The 14,318-nt window shown below is 39.6% G+C and overlaps 1 protein-coding gene and 1 pseudogene across 4 annotated transcripts in view; one reads left to right on the top strand and one right to left on the bottom strand.

The window, feature by feature from the left end:
* The window catches only part of LOC120886254 (uncharacterized), a 26,530-nt gene extending 17,004 nt beyond the window's left edge, over positions 1 to 9,526 (top strand). For all 3 annotated transcript variants that reach the window (XM_078030292.1, XM_078030291.1, XM_078030290.1), the window contains exons 3-4: positions 3,161 to 3,247; positions 9,457 to 9,526. The gene's annotated coding sequence lies outside the window, so the exon portion shown is untranslated. The remainder of the gene's footprint in view (positions 1 to 3,160; positions 3,248 to 9,456) is intronic.
* Positions 9,026 to 14,318, bottom strand: LOC110598522 (small nuclear ribonucleoprotein G pseudogene; annotated as a pseudogene). The gene is made up of 2 exons (XR_013429659.1): positions 13,901 to 14,318; positions 9,026 to 11,544 (listed from the first exon to the last, which is right to left on the bottom strand). The product of XR_013429659.1 is annotated as a small nuclear ribonucleoprotein G pseudogene (transcript).

Below are 14,318 nucleotides of genomic sequence, written 5' to 3'. Positions count from 1 at the left end.
CTCAGTCTATAAGCTCTTTAAGTGACCTCTCTCTGACCCCAGGATCGGGGGAAATCTTCCCTACCTTTTTCTCCTCCTTTCTTATGGGAGATGCTGTGCCTCAAAGCAAACTCTCCCTATAGAAATCCTCTGTGATTTTTAACTCTCTGTCTTGTTTCCCCAGTCTTCACTTACCTACAGGTCATCCAAGGGTCCTGGAATATTCTTGTTTACCTCCTTGCAAATCTTGCTGCGGTGGACTCAGTTTGGAATGTGGGGGTGGTATTTGTCTTGGCGCATTTGCAAAAATGAAACAGAAATTGTATCATTTTATCATTAAGATACAATAAGTAGTGTGATGTACATCTTCTTCCCCAGTTTCATAAAATTTCAGCAAAACATCATTTCTTGTCAAGGGTTTCCATCTCTCTCTTTTTGGTACTGGGGATTGGACCATGAGCCACTTAACCACTGAGCCAATGCCCAGCCATTTTTATTTTGAATCCGTTTAAGTTGCTTAGGGCCTTGCTAAGTTGCTGAGGCTGGCCTTGAGCTTGTAATTCTCCTGCTTCAGCCTCCTCACTAGGTTAAGGGGTGTGCCAACCATGCTGGCTTTCATCTATTCTGAAAGAGAGGAAGATACACTGAGTGTGCTCTTTTTTTTTTTTTCAATAATGTATTCCTCTAGAAAGTATATAAAAGTATATAGCTCTCATCCACAAGGTATATATGAATGGCATTTAAAATGGAGGATTTTTATTATTTTTAAAAGAGTTTTTTAAAAAATATCTTTCATTTTTATTTATTTTTTAATGTGGTGCTGAGGATCAAACCCAGGGCCTCAGGCATTCGAGGCAAGACTGTACCACTGAGCCACAACCCTGGCCCCTTATTGTTTCTTTCTATCAAAGTCTTTTAGTGTACTGTACTAGTGCTATACTGTAGTTTTTTTTTTTTAAACGAACTTCACATATTTTTGTATTCTTTCAAATTATTTGCTATATATAAAAGAAGCTCACCGTAAAATGCTTGAAGGACAAAAGAAAACAAAAGAAATTCAGAACTTCCCAGAAATGTACAGCTTTTACATTTAAAAAGGTTCTGAAATATACATACAAGCATGCTGGACAATCCCACCCTTCTCCCCTTCCCACTGTCCCTTTTTAGTTCAAACTTTGGTAAGAGTTCTGATTTCTGCAGAATTTCCAAAAAAATGAAATAAAATAACTTATCATTGAGTGTGGTCTTAATGTGAATGTGGGTTAATTTATAGTTAGATTATCATATCTGGGTGATATCTGGTGCCATAATGACCAGAATATTCAAACTAATATGTATTATCTGTCAACAACCTGGACCAAATTCCACCTTACCAATGAGCCCAGTGTGTGCATTCTTTTTTAAAAAATATTTTTGGTTGTAGATGGACACAAAAACATTTATTTTATTTATCTATTTTTATGTGGTGCTGAGGATCAAACCCAGTGCCTTACACATGCTAAGAAAGTGCTCTACCACCAAGCCACAACCCCAGCCCTGATGTGTGCATTCTTAACAAAGATGCCAAATTGTTGGGCTTGTGGTATGAGAGAGGATATCAACCTGGCAAGAGCTGTGATGGTCCTTGGAGTATTTCCTTGAAGTAAACTGTAAGATGAGTGAAGATCAGCATTAGACGTTGGTGAGGGTGTGGTGAAATAGAAATCCAAGCAAATTATATAGAAGAAAATCTTTAAAAATATCTTATGAAGTCCCATGCTAGGTGTGCATAATCCAGCCCTAAAGGATGCAGTTTCTTTAGAAAAATATATGTTTCTTGGGAGGGGAGAGGAAGAGTGTGGCAGCCCCTACCAGCTAAGATTCCATAGAGAGTGAATGGCTGTCCTGGGCCTGGCAACCAAGTGGGGATAAGACTACTTATCTATGATACTTGAAATCTTTGGAGAATACAGAACCAGAGAGATTTTGAATTGTATTACAATATTCTAGTGAAATGTTGTAAGTATGGTAGATCCTGGGAGTAGAGAAGTAACTGAGATGAAGAGAAAGTTTGTACAATTTGGCACTAGGAAGTCTAATTGGACTCACTGCCAGTTCACATTTTTTTTTTCTGTGATGGAATGCTTGAGAGCACTCAGAAGGATACCTGGTAACCTAAGGAGTCCCTGGAATTTTTGTTGAGTGATCACATGTCAACAAAAGAGAGAAACTCTGCAGTCTGGGAAACAAAACAAATCTACAATGTCATGAGATCTTCACCATCTCTCAAGTTCTTGCTGTTGGTAAATCTAATTTAGGAGGAAAAAGAAAAGAAGTACTATTTTCTGAGTGAGACCTGAAGTACTAGTATAAATTTATTGGGATGATAAAGTATGCTACAGCTCCCAAAGAAACAGATCCTCATAGGTAAGAAGTGTGTGTGTGTGTGTGTGTGTGTGTGTGTGTGTGTGTGTGTGTATACAGAGCACCACTGGAACCTGTCAGAGATTATTACATGCCCCAAAATATGATTAATTTCTGACAAGTTTGGACACAGAAATGTTTGCTATGACTTTCTCAAGCACCAAACTTTGTTATTTTTTTTTTTTTTTTTGCAAAATGAGTCAAGAACCAGTATACGTGTAAGTAGTATTCATTCCTTTGTGTTATACATGAGGCAACTGAAGATCAGGTGTTGGCTGAAGGTTACAGAGTTAATAAGCCTCAGTTCTGAGTTAGAACTAAAGTCTCCTGACTTTAGTGCTTATTTTATTCACCCACATTGCTTTTATTCAAATGGCTGACACTATCTACAGATGGTTCCCTCTGTTTCAGAATCCAAACATTTCAATGTAGGTTTTTTCTTGTATTAAGGATTGAAAACAGAGGTACTTTTACATTGAGCTACATTGTCAGTCCTTGTTATTTTTAAGACAGGGTCTTGCTAAATTGTTGAGGGTCTTGTTCAGTTGCTGAGGGTGATCTTGAACTTGTGATTCTCCTGCCTCATCTTCCCAGAGTCGCTGGGTTTACAGGCATGTGCCACCATGTCTGGCTTGGTTTAGGTTTTGCATAATGTGTTCTGACATAATCAATAGTATCCATTTATTTTTATTTTTTAATTTTTTGAGTACTGGGGATTGAACTCAGGGACATTCAACCACTGAACCACGTCTCCAGCCCTGTTTTGTATTTTCTTTAGAAACAGGGTTTCACCGAGGCTTTTGCTGAGGCTGGCTTTGAACTTGTGATCCTTCTGCCTCAGCCTCCCGAGCTGCTGGGATTACAGGTATGTACCACCGCACCTGGCTCATTAGTATCCATCTTCTAAAAGCGTGCTTTTCTTGAATGTTTTTAGAAATTCTGCTTTCTTTGGCACTGAAATTCTTGCTTCCACACTAAGACCAAATGCTTCTTGGAAAGCTGATATCACATCCAACTTAAGAGTGGATGTGAAATTCAGTCTTACTGTGTCTTCAGAGTTTGATTCATGGATAACTATATAACCCATTCAGAGTCAATGTATCATAAGAAACCTGTGTGGAGATTGTTGGGAAAGAAGAATTTTCTTTCTGCTGAAATTTATTTTTTCTTTTCTTTTGTCTTTCTTTTTTAAAAATATTTTTTAGTTGTAGATGGACACAATGCCTTTATTTTATTTTTATATGGTGCTGAGGATTGAACCGAGTGTCTTCCACATGCAATGTGAGCGCTCTACTACTGAGCTATAACCCCAGCCCATTCTGCTGAAATTTCTAGCAATAAAGAAGAATGAACATAGGCACTTGATTCCACTTGGTGACTATATTGGAAGGCAAGGGAAATCCCCAGCAGTGGGGAAAGAAAAGGATAATTATCTCATATGGGTTTAGAAGCCAAGAAAAGCAGGAAAGTACCAAGATTGATTAACCCTTCAATGCATGATATCATCCAGGATCCATAATCCCTTCCGTGTAAAATCTGGGGCCTATTTTGAGATTCAAAATGAAGACATCTGAGTAGACTCTGATGAATCTGGAAAATGTGAACTCCTCATCCCTCCAAAAGTCTCCTTCCTTCCTTTCTTCCTTCCTTCCTTCCCTCATTCTCTCCTTCTTCCCCTACTAACTTTTTTGAAATAGTTTAAAACTTACAATAAGTTGCAAAAATGGTAGAGCGTTCTTAGGTACCTTTTGCCCAGTTCCATCCAATGATAACTTATAACACCAAAGTTCCTGGTAAAAACAAGGAAACTGACATTGGTATAATTATGACTACTTGGGTACCTCATTCAGATTTTCCCAGTTTTCATATGGACATCTTTATTTTTTTGGTGTGTGTATGCTTATAGTTCTATGAAATTTAATCATGTGTTTTTAGCATATGTATTTTATCATAATAACTCTTACCACAATCAGAATATAGAACTGTCCCATTACCACAAAGAAACTCCCCTGTGTGGCCCCTTATTAGTCATCCTTCCCTCAACTCTCACCCCTGGCAACCACTGATATGTTCTCTATCACTGTAATTTTGTCATTTCGAGCATGTTATGTACGTGGAAGCATACACTATATAACTGTTTGAGAAAATGCCCTTGAAATCTGTCCAAGTTATTGCAAGCATTAAATTTGCTGTTTTCTCTTTGAGTTTATTTTATTATCAAGTAATATTTAATTTCACTAGGCTTTCTTTGTCAACCAAAATACCCCCTTTTCTCAATGTCTGAGGGGGACTAGCCTCTCATTATTTAAAAACCCCTGTAGTGATCTCATCTGAAGCAGTTTCTTGTCTGACTTGGGAGAAAATAGTTTATAAACCAGAAACATAACAACAACAGTAACAATAAAAACACAGTCCTGTGCTACATAACAATGCTGTGGTCAATGACACAGAGCATATATGAGGGTGGTTACATTGTATAGCCTAGGAGTGAAGTAGGCCAATACTCTCTAGGTTTGTATAAGTACACTCTGTGATGTTTGCACAAAGATAAAATAGCCTAACAGTGTATTCCTTAGCCTGTCAAATGACACATGACTACTGTATTGCAAAATTTTGCAAATTGATACTATCAGAGACCTGAGAGTACGTATGGAAATGAATTCTAGAAGTGCCAGGCAGAAAAGAAGAGCATTTAACAATGGACTCAGCTGAACTGATCCACATGAAAGCACTTAATAGTTTTCAAATAAGATGTGTAGCCCAAGAAGTAGGTTAGTTGACTGAAAGCTGGACTAAAATGGTCAGCTTTTGGTTACTGTGTCCAAAATATCTGGTAAGAACAACTTTGAGGAGAGAATGTTTATTTGCGGATCACAGTTTCACAGGTTCAGTCCATGGTTGGCTAATCTATTGTTCTAGGTTCAAGGTGAGGCAGAACATCATGATGGAAGAGCATGGTGGTGGAAAGCTGCTCAGGTCATGGCAGCTAGGAAACAGAGAGCGAGCAAGGAGCCAGTCACCACTCCATTCCATCAAATAGATTATTTCACTGATTAGATCACAGCTCTCATTATCCAATCATTTCACCTTGGAACATTCCTGCATCGCCTAACATGAGCTTTTCAGGGGACACCTCAAATCCAAACCATCACACTTGCTTTCAGTAGGTTGAGCTGCCAAAACTTTCTTAGTATAATTTAAAAAAATTTCGCAGTGCTAGAAATCAAACCAACTACCTTCTGCATTTGAGGCAAGCACTGTACCTCTGAGCTACACCCTCAGATCTTTCCTGATATAATTTCAAGGAGAAAATCCATAAGCTTAGGAAGCAGGAAAAGTTGTCCTTGAGGATAATCTTCTTATTAAGAAATTGAGAGCTGCAATTACCAATTTCTTCTTCCTTTCTTTCTTGTATTGGGGATTGAACTCAGGGGGGCTTTGCCATTGAGCTAAACCCCCAGTCCACTTTTATGTTTCAGGAGAGTCTTGCTGAGTTGCTTAGGTAGGCCTCCAACTTGGGATCTTCCTGCCTCTGTCTCCTGAATTGCTAGAATTACAGGCATGTGCCGATGTGCCCAATTTGCCAGTATCTTTCTTTTTGTTTCCCTCTTTCCACATTTTAAACATTGATGCCTTATTGTTGTATAGAATGATGGGATTCCTTGTTACATATTTGTACATGCACACAATATAACAATATAATTTGACCAATATCATTCCCCAGCACTCCTTCCCTCTCTCCCTGTCTCCTACTCCCTGATGCTTTTCCTCTAGTGATATCCCTTTGATTTTTATGAGCTCCCAACTCCATACCTTTCTTTTCCTTTTTCCTCTCTAGATTCTACTTGAGAGAAAACATACAATGCTTGACCTTCTGAATTTGGCTTATTTTACTTAACATAATAGTCTCTAGTGCCAGCCATTTTCCTGCAAATGACATAATTTCATGCTTCTTTCTGGTTGAATAAAACTCCATTGTGCATATATATCACACTTTTTTTTATCCATTCATCTGTTTATGGGCATTTAGACTCATTCCAAGTTTGATTATTATGAACTGTGCCACTATAAACATGGGTATGCATTATCACTATAGTATGATGATTTTAATTCTTTAAGATAAATACAGAGGAGTGGTATAGTTGGGTCCTATGGTGGTTCCTGTCTAGTCTTTTGAGAATCCTGCATACTGATTTCCATAGTGGTTATACTAATTTACAGTCCCACCGATAGTGTAAAAGTGATCCTTTTTGTCCACATCCTCTCCAGCATTTATTGTAATCTTAATAACTGCCATCCTGACTGGTGTGAGATGAAGTCTTGGTATAGTTTTGATTTGTTAATGATGTTGAACATTTTTTCATATATTTGTATTTTTTGAGAATTGTCTATTTAATTCATTTTCCCATTTATTAATCGGGTTATTTGTTTGTTTGTTTTGGTGTGAATTTTTTTGACTTCTTTATATATTCTAGATATTAGTCCTCTATCAGAAAAGTAGCTAAGATTTTCTCCCATTCTGAAGGCTCTCTCTTTAACATTCCTAATTGTTTATTTTGCTGTGCAAGAGCTTTTAAATTTTTTTTTCTTTTTTAGTTGTCAGTGGACCTTTATTTATTTATATGCAGTACTAAGAATCAAACTCAATGCCTCACACATGCTAGGCAAGTACCATTGAGCCACAACCCCAGTCCCAGTGCAGAAGCTTTTTAATTTGATGCTATCCAATTTATTAACTCTTTAGCCAGTATCTTCCAAAACCTCATTGGTGGCTTTCATTTGCTGGCTAGGAATGATGGTGGAGGATTTCACTATTGCAGACTATTGAAATGTTTTCCTTGATTTCAATCCAGGCCAACAGAGGCCAGGTATCAGTATGCAACTGTGAAATACAAAGTAAATGCAATTATAAAAGAGAACTATATGGTAAGAATGGCAATCAGAATGTTTTAATTCACATAGTTCTTTAGTGTTAGCTATTAATTACAATGTGTTAAACAGAAGGAAATCTTAGTTTTTGGTTTATGCAATTTAAAAAACTCTAATTCTATTTAGCAGAGACCTGACTCCTCACAGTGAGAAGATATGACCTTTAATCCTGTGTCAGTATGTGAGCCTTTCCATAGATCCTCAGGAGGAAAGACCCAGTAACACAGCCAAAAAATTATGGTATAATTCTTCTTCCCACTTTGTTTCTCTCAAAAAGTGATCAGAAGCATTTTTTTTTTTCCAGAGTGAATGGGCACTAGGGAAAGGGGAAATTTCCATTTTAGGAATCACTACACAGTGGTCATGAATATACTAATCTCTAGTGACCAGAAAGCTACTGGAGTTCACTAGTAAGAGAGATAGGTTATGGAAGTCACATGGTTAGCCCAGTTTTGGCTCTAGTACATTATAGTGATTACAAGGAATCAACTAGTGGTTACTTCTCTAGTTTATTTTTGTCTGTGCCACTCCCCCGTCTCCCAAACTGCAACTTTGGGCTGAAATGATTCTTCTGACTCCACCTCACAAATAGCTGGAACTACAGGTGACTTCTCCAGTTACTGAATGCAGAGTTGGAATGATGGACATATTTATAAACTGGAATAATATGCATACTGGCTTCCTGACCCATGAAGAGGGACATTATAATAAAGATCACCTAGGAGCCTTGTAGCTACCCTTTCTACCAAAAAGCAAGCCAAAAGCAATAATAGCACATACTTGGGTGAATTTAAAGACTTGAAAAATGCAGGCATACTGATTTCTATCACATTTCTATTTAACTTGCCTAAACCTGCAAAGAAAGATGGGCTCTGTGTATTAGTGTAAGTTTATTTATTTATTTATTTGGGGTGGGATTTCACTATGTTGCCCAGGCTGGCCTCAAACTCACAATTCTTTGGCCTTTTCAGCTTCCTGAGTAGCTGGGATTACAGGTGAGGGAACCACAGCTGGCTCTTATATTACTGTAAATTTAATCAGATGGTGATTCAATTCCAGCTGCTCTTCTAGATGTGGCCTCTTTACTGGAGCAAATCTGTATATACTTGTGACTATTGTAAATGTAGATTTGAAAATACTTTCTCAGTTATCACTTGACAGGTTATCACAAGCATATTGCTTTCATTGAGCAGAGACAGGAGCATATACCTTCAAGGTCTTTCCTCAGAGTCTATTGCTATGTCAAGTCTATTGCTTTCTGTCATTATCTGGTCTGCAGGGACTTTGACTGTCTTATCATCTCATGGATTGTCACATTGGTCCATTATAGTGATGTCCTCTATTAATTTGATTTTGTGAGCCAAAGAGTAAGGCCTATGCACCTCAGGGAGGGCAATCTGCTTTACTTGTCTACAATTCAAATGTTAATCTCATGCAAAAATACTCCCTCAGACCCCAAGAACAGTGAACAATTGTTACAGCTCTAGTCAAAGTGACACCTAAAATTAACCACAACTCTTTGCAATCCACTGGAGGCTGAGATTTTAAGTCCCTCGGGAATAAAGATTTGGATCACTCACCAGTTATGGGGACTCTGATCATTTGATGTACTAGCAGAAGGAAAAGGGAATATGGGCTGTGTAGTGGAAGGAGGCAGATATTTCAACTATGGCCTTATGAGTAGTAATAGAAATAAGGACAGTGACAGCTATGCTTACTTTCTTCTGTTCTTTATTGTATTAGTTTCCTTAGGGCTGCTATAACAAATTACCATCCATATGTAGTAATCTTATAGATGCAGGAATTGCAGGTTTGATGGCAGATTAAAACAACAGAAATTTATACTTTTACAATTCTGGAGGATAGAAATCTGAAATTAAGGTGTCACTAGGTCTATGTTCTCTCTTTGAAGTGTTAGGGGAAGAATTCTTCTTTGACTTTCCCTAGTTTCTCATGTTTGTTGGCAATCCTTGGCATATCTTATCTGATACCTGTCATTCCAATCTCTGCCTCTGTCATCACATGGCCTTCTTCCTGGTGTGTCTGTGTCCAAATCTCCCTTTCCCAATGATTAGGGGACTAATCATTGGGTTTAAGGACCACTCTATTCCAATATGATCTCATCTTAACTCATTTCATCTACAGATATTTCCAGTAGAGGCGTTCCACACTACTAGCTGCTTGGGAGGCTGAGGCAAGAGGATCCCAAGTTCAAGGTCAGCCCCAGGCTTAATGAGGTCCTAAGCAACTTAGCAAAACCCTGTCTCAAAATAAAACATAAAAAGGGCTATGGATGTTGCTCAGTGGCTAAATTACCCTGGGTTCCTTCCCTTGTACCAAAACTGCGTGCTCGCCTGGCATGCGAGGGGCGTTGGGTTTGATCCTCAGCACAAAATAAAAATAAAATAAAGATGTTGTGTCCACCAAAAGCTAAATAAATAAATAAATATTTTAAAAATTCTCTCTTTAAAAAAAAAAAACAAAAAACCTATTTCCAGATAAGTCACATTTACAGGTACTGGGTGTTAGGACTTCAACACATCTTTTGGGAGGGACATGATTCAATTTGAAACACTTGTTACATATATAAAACCAATTACGTTCCTTCTCTTTTCTCCTATTTATATATGGAGTGTTGGTGGTTGTTTGACACCTCTCTTTTTTCTCAGTCTTGCCAATCTTTGTTGATGGTGTTAATTTTACAATATAGGTTACATAATATCCAGGTAGGATTGTGGCTGAACTGGAAAAGGAATTTGTATCTCCTAGATAGGACATGGTAGTGGATATGACTTTGTGCCTTCTTTTTTTGAGGGAAGGAGGGGGAAGCTATATTTAAGTGGAATAACTGCATTTTGCTAAGCACTTGGGTGATGTTATTATTTCCATCTTATATGTAAGTTTAAGTATGTTAGAAAATGGTGAAAATGGTGCTGAAACCTTGAAAGAGTAGACTCTTCTTATATGTGAGAGACTGAATAAAGGATTTATTTATTTTTTTTCCTGTTTCTGATAGAGCTTTGGCAGCTTCTGGTTCCTATACAGGCAGGACAGTTCCAGCAGCAGAAGCATCAGGGGATGCCCTGCACTCATGCAGCTCTGACTTTGAAAGTGGTAGGTCACTTTGGGCTCTAAGTCTCTGAAAAAATGTATGATCAAAACATTTGGAGAAGGCCAGACACAGTTGGTTAGGGCCTCCCAGAGGCTCAGAAGGCTGATGTAGGAAGATTGCGAGCTCAAAGCCAGCTTCAGCAAAAGAGAGGTGCTAAGCAACTCAGTGAGACCCTGTCTCTAAATAAAATACAAAATAGGGCTGGGGATGCGGCTCAGTGGTCAAGTGCCCCTGAGTTCAATCCCTGGTTACCCCCTCCCCCACAGTTCAATCCCTGGCTACCCTCTTCCCCACAGTTCAATCCCTGGTACCCCCCAAAAAGAAGAATTTGAGACTTTTGTCAAACTGGTCCATTTAAAAGGCCTTGAAATAGTCTCAGCAACACAAAAGGATTAGAAATTCACAAGACATTTATCAAGGGGATGGATGGATAAGAGAGTTGTTAAACTAGCATACAGTGAGAAATAGGTCTAGCATTAGATGTTATAATTTTAGCTATTCACTTTTTCTGTATTCTTGAACAAGTTACTTAATCAGTACTAGCCTCATTTTCTTCATCTCAAATGTGGGGACTAGGATACTTTGAGGTTTTCATACTTGTGTCAATGGTACTTCAGAGGCTTCCCTTTTTTCCTATTACAAAGTTTATTTAACAAAAAGTTTAATATGAAAATGTACATGACCTGATTTTTATGTCATAGTTAAACAGGACCTTTGGAGAGAGGATATAGATTTCTCTGTTGAATAGTCATTATTTATACTCCTTCCAAGGCTTCTAACATGATGATGCTATTTCCTCATATTACCAACATTCCAATACTGTCTTGTTGCCCACTAGTTGTCATCTCTACATATTCATCTATCACAAGATTCATAAAGGGGTCAAATCCCTGCAATATTCCTTGGACATGTCTGCCAGCATTTAATTTCAATGATAACTTCTTGTCCATAATTTCTTTTTCTTTCTTTCTTTTTTTTTTCTTTTTTAGCTAGGAGGGTTAACTTTGCTCATGTGTCTACTTGGCAGGTTCAGAGATGCTTTAAAATGGTGTTGGTGGTCTCCTTCAGACTTCTGAGGTAGAATTTTTCACTCCAGAGGTTTTGAGGAGATCCTTCAAGCCCTGCAAAGGCAAGCAGAAGGGAGGACTGCGTGTGAGTGGGCTCCAGCCTTATCATCTTCCTTTATTTGGACTATGGCTACTGGTATAGTTTAAATGTATGGGGAAGGATCAAAGGCTTTGGCTAGGGAAAGAGAAAGGGTGGATGAAAGCAAGTAAGCAAGGAACCATTGGTTTAAATCCCATATTAGGATTCCTTTTCAGTTTAAGGAATTACAGATCTTCATTTAAGGGAAAATGAAATTCTGGTATTAAAAACAAAAACCCTGGGGTCTGGAGTGTAGCTTAGCAGTAGAGCTGTGCTTAGCATGCATGAGGCCCTGGGTTCAATGCACTCAGTGCTCCCCTCAAGGCCCTATTTAGTATTAGATTATGTCATAGTCAATGTAAAACTCCTGGGTAAGTCAAACACAATTAAATATGGAGAAAGCCATTATTGTTATATTTGATGTACAATGTAAGACACTATTAAATATCTGACATCTCAGCTGGCTTTTCCTTCAATGAACTTACATTACAAAGTCAACCAAAGTATAACTCTTAACAGTGGCCATATTGTATTTAAAATTTTTTTTTTGAAAAATCAGTTTAGGGGTCAGGGTTGTGGCTCAGTGGTGCAGCACTTGCCTAGCATGAGTGAGGCACTAGGTTCGACCCTCAGCACCACATAAAAATAAACAAATAAAATAAATGTATTGTGTCCATCTACAACTAAAAAAAATAAAAAAAAATCAATTTGGTAATTTAAATGATCAATTTAGCTGGTTGGCAAGGAAAGAAGGAAACAAGACAAGATACCAAAGACAGTAGGAAGAGTTGGTCAAGCAGAAATACTTAAGAGCACCCTTGGCTAAATACAGTTGAATAGCTCTGGCAATAAACACACATTTAAAATTTCCAGAGTGAAACTATTTTGAAACACAAATTAGAAATTTGGATCCTCTATTCCAAGCAAACATTTTAATTGCTTAACCTATATAATTAGCTTGATTTGGCATTTGGGACCCATAATTAGTATTTCCTGGTAGTTTTATTAACATGAAAAAATTAAGACCATTTTATTTATTTCACTACATAGTAATTCACTGAGTCCATTTTACACCCTCTTTTGCATCCTTCCATTTGATCGTTTGCCCTGCTGGAGCTTTCCTCCTCCCTTGCATGCTGGGCTTTATTTAAGACAGTGGTCTTACACCATACACACCATAATCTCATTTAAGTAATAGCACCAGAAACCACTCTCAGGGTCATCTTCCTTTCAAGGTTGTATTTTGCCACTGAGGATGGATTATGTCATTACTATTTTAATCTGGGCTATAATCTCTCTTATTCCTGCCCTCATTCAAAAAGAAAACCAAACCTTTATTTTTATTTTTTGGTACTGGAAATTGAACCCAGGAATGCTTTACTTCAGAGCTACATCCCCAGTTCCTTTCTTTCTTTCTTTTTTTCTGGTGCTGGTGATTGGACCCGGGAGCCCTTGACCACTGATTTACATTCCCAGGCCTTTTTTCGCATTTTATTTAGATACAGAGAGACAGAGACTCGCTAAATTGCTGAGTCTGGCTTTGATCTTCCTGCCTCCGGAGCCTCCTGAATTACAGGTGTGAGCCACCAATCCCGGCCTTTTCATTTTTTATTTTGACACAGGGTCTTGCTAAGTTGTCGAGAGTCTCGCTAAATTGCCGAGGCTAGCATCGAACTTGAGATTCTCCCGCCTCAGGAGTTGCTGGTATTGCAGGTGAGGGCCAATGAGCCCCGCAGGGGAACAGTTACTAATAGGCAAAGTTTGGAGTCTACTTTTTATCTTGACTCTGCATAAAGACAAGGCACATTTTCCAAAAGGCTTTTATACTGGCTCATAATAGTCCACGCCATTGAAGTTCATAAATAATCATCCACTCTGGTTTGAAATGCTTTCAATTTACACAAACAAAACTACGGTCGCTTTTACTCTGTGCTATAATCTCTCTTTTTCCAGCCCTCATTCAAAAAGAAAACTAAAACAATATGGAATCCCAAATTCACTTAGTGCGCCTAAGAACACTAGAATCTACAGACTGATCTCACCACCTATGCAGGTTCAGCGCCAGGGTGGTATCCCCATCCTCACTTCCTGCAGCCCCCACCTCTAGGATGGCTCCGCCCCTTCAGTCTTAACCAATGGGGCTCGCCGCATCACAGGGAGTCGACTCCAGCAACCCGCCCCTTCACCACTCCAGGCTGGAGCTGGGCTTTCGACCCCTTTTTACCAGACCTTGCGCATGCGCATTCTCATTGGACCGAGAAGAGCCGCTTAGAGATCGGTTTTCGTCGCCTTTCTTTCCCCAATCTCGCGACTCTCCTAAACCCTTCTCACCCTTTTATTGCTGAGGATCCCCTTCCCAGTTGCTCAGAGAAGGTGCTGCTCAGGCCTTGAGTGCGGCAGTACCCGGATGTGGAGCCGCTCTCGCCCGGCGGGGACTCTGTGGCGGGGCGGAGCGCGGCGGCGTGCGCGGGGGCAGAGAGAAGGGGGCCCCTGGGCCCGGGTGCTCGCCGGACGCCGGGAGGTACCACCGCTGCCTACGGGGGAGGAGGCGGCGCCGGTGCTCGGGCGCCCACCCCGGAGCGAGGGGTCGGGGGAGAGTAAAGGCCAGCATTTCGGCTTGCCCCCCGCCGCCCTCGCCGTCCCCTCCGGGCGAGCCTCCCCCGGCCCTCTGCGCTCCCCGCGCTCCCGGCCGGGGGAGAGCGAGGTTTCCTGGCGGCCGTCGCTGTAGCCCGGCCGGGGAGCCCGGAGG

The sequence above is a fragment of the Ictidomys tridecemlineatus genome, chromosome 13 (genome assembly GCF_052094955.1).
Source record: "Ictidomys tridecemlineatus isolate mIctTri1 chromosome 13, mIctTri1.hap1, whole genome shotgun sequence".
In the NCBI taxonomy this organism is placed as follows: domain Eukaryota; kingdom Metazoa; phylum Chordata; class Mammalia; order Rodentia; family Sciuridae; genus Ictidomys; species Ictidomys tridecemlineatus.
This window is presented reverse-complemented; position numbering and strand designations above follow the sequence as displayed.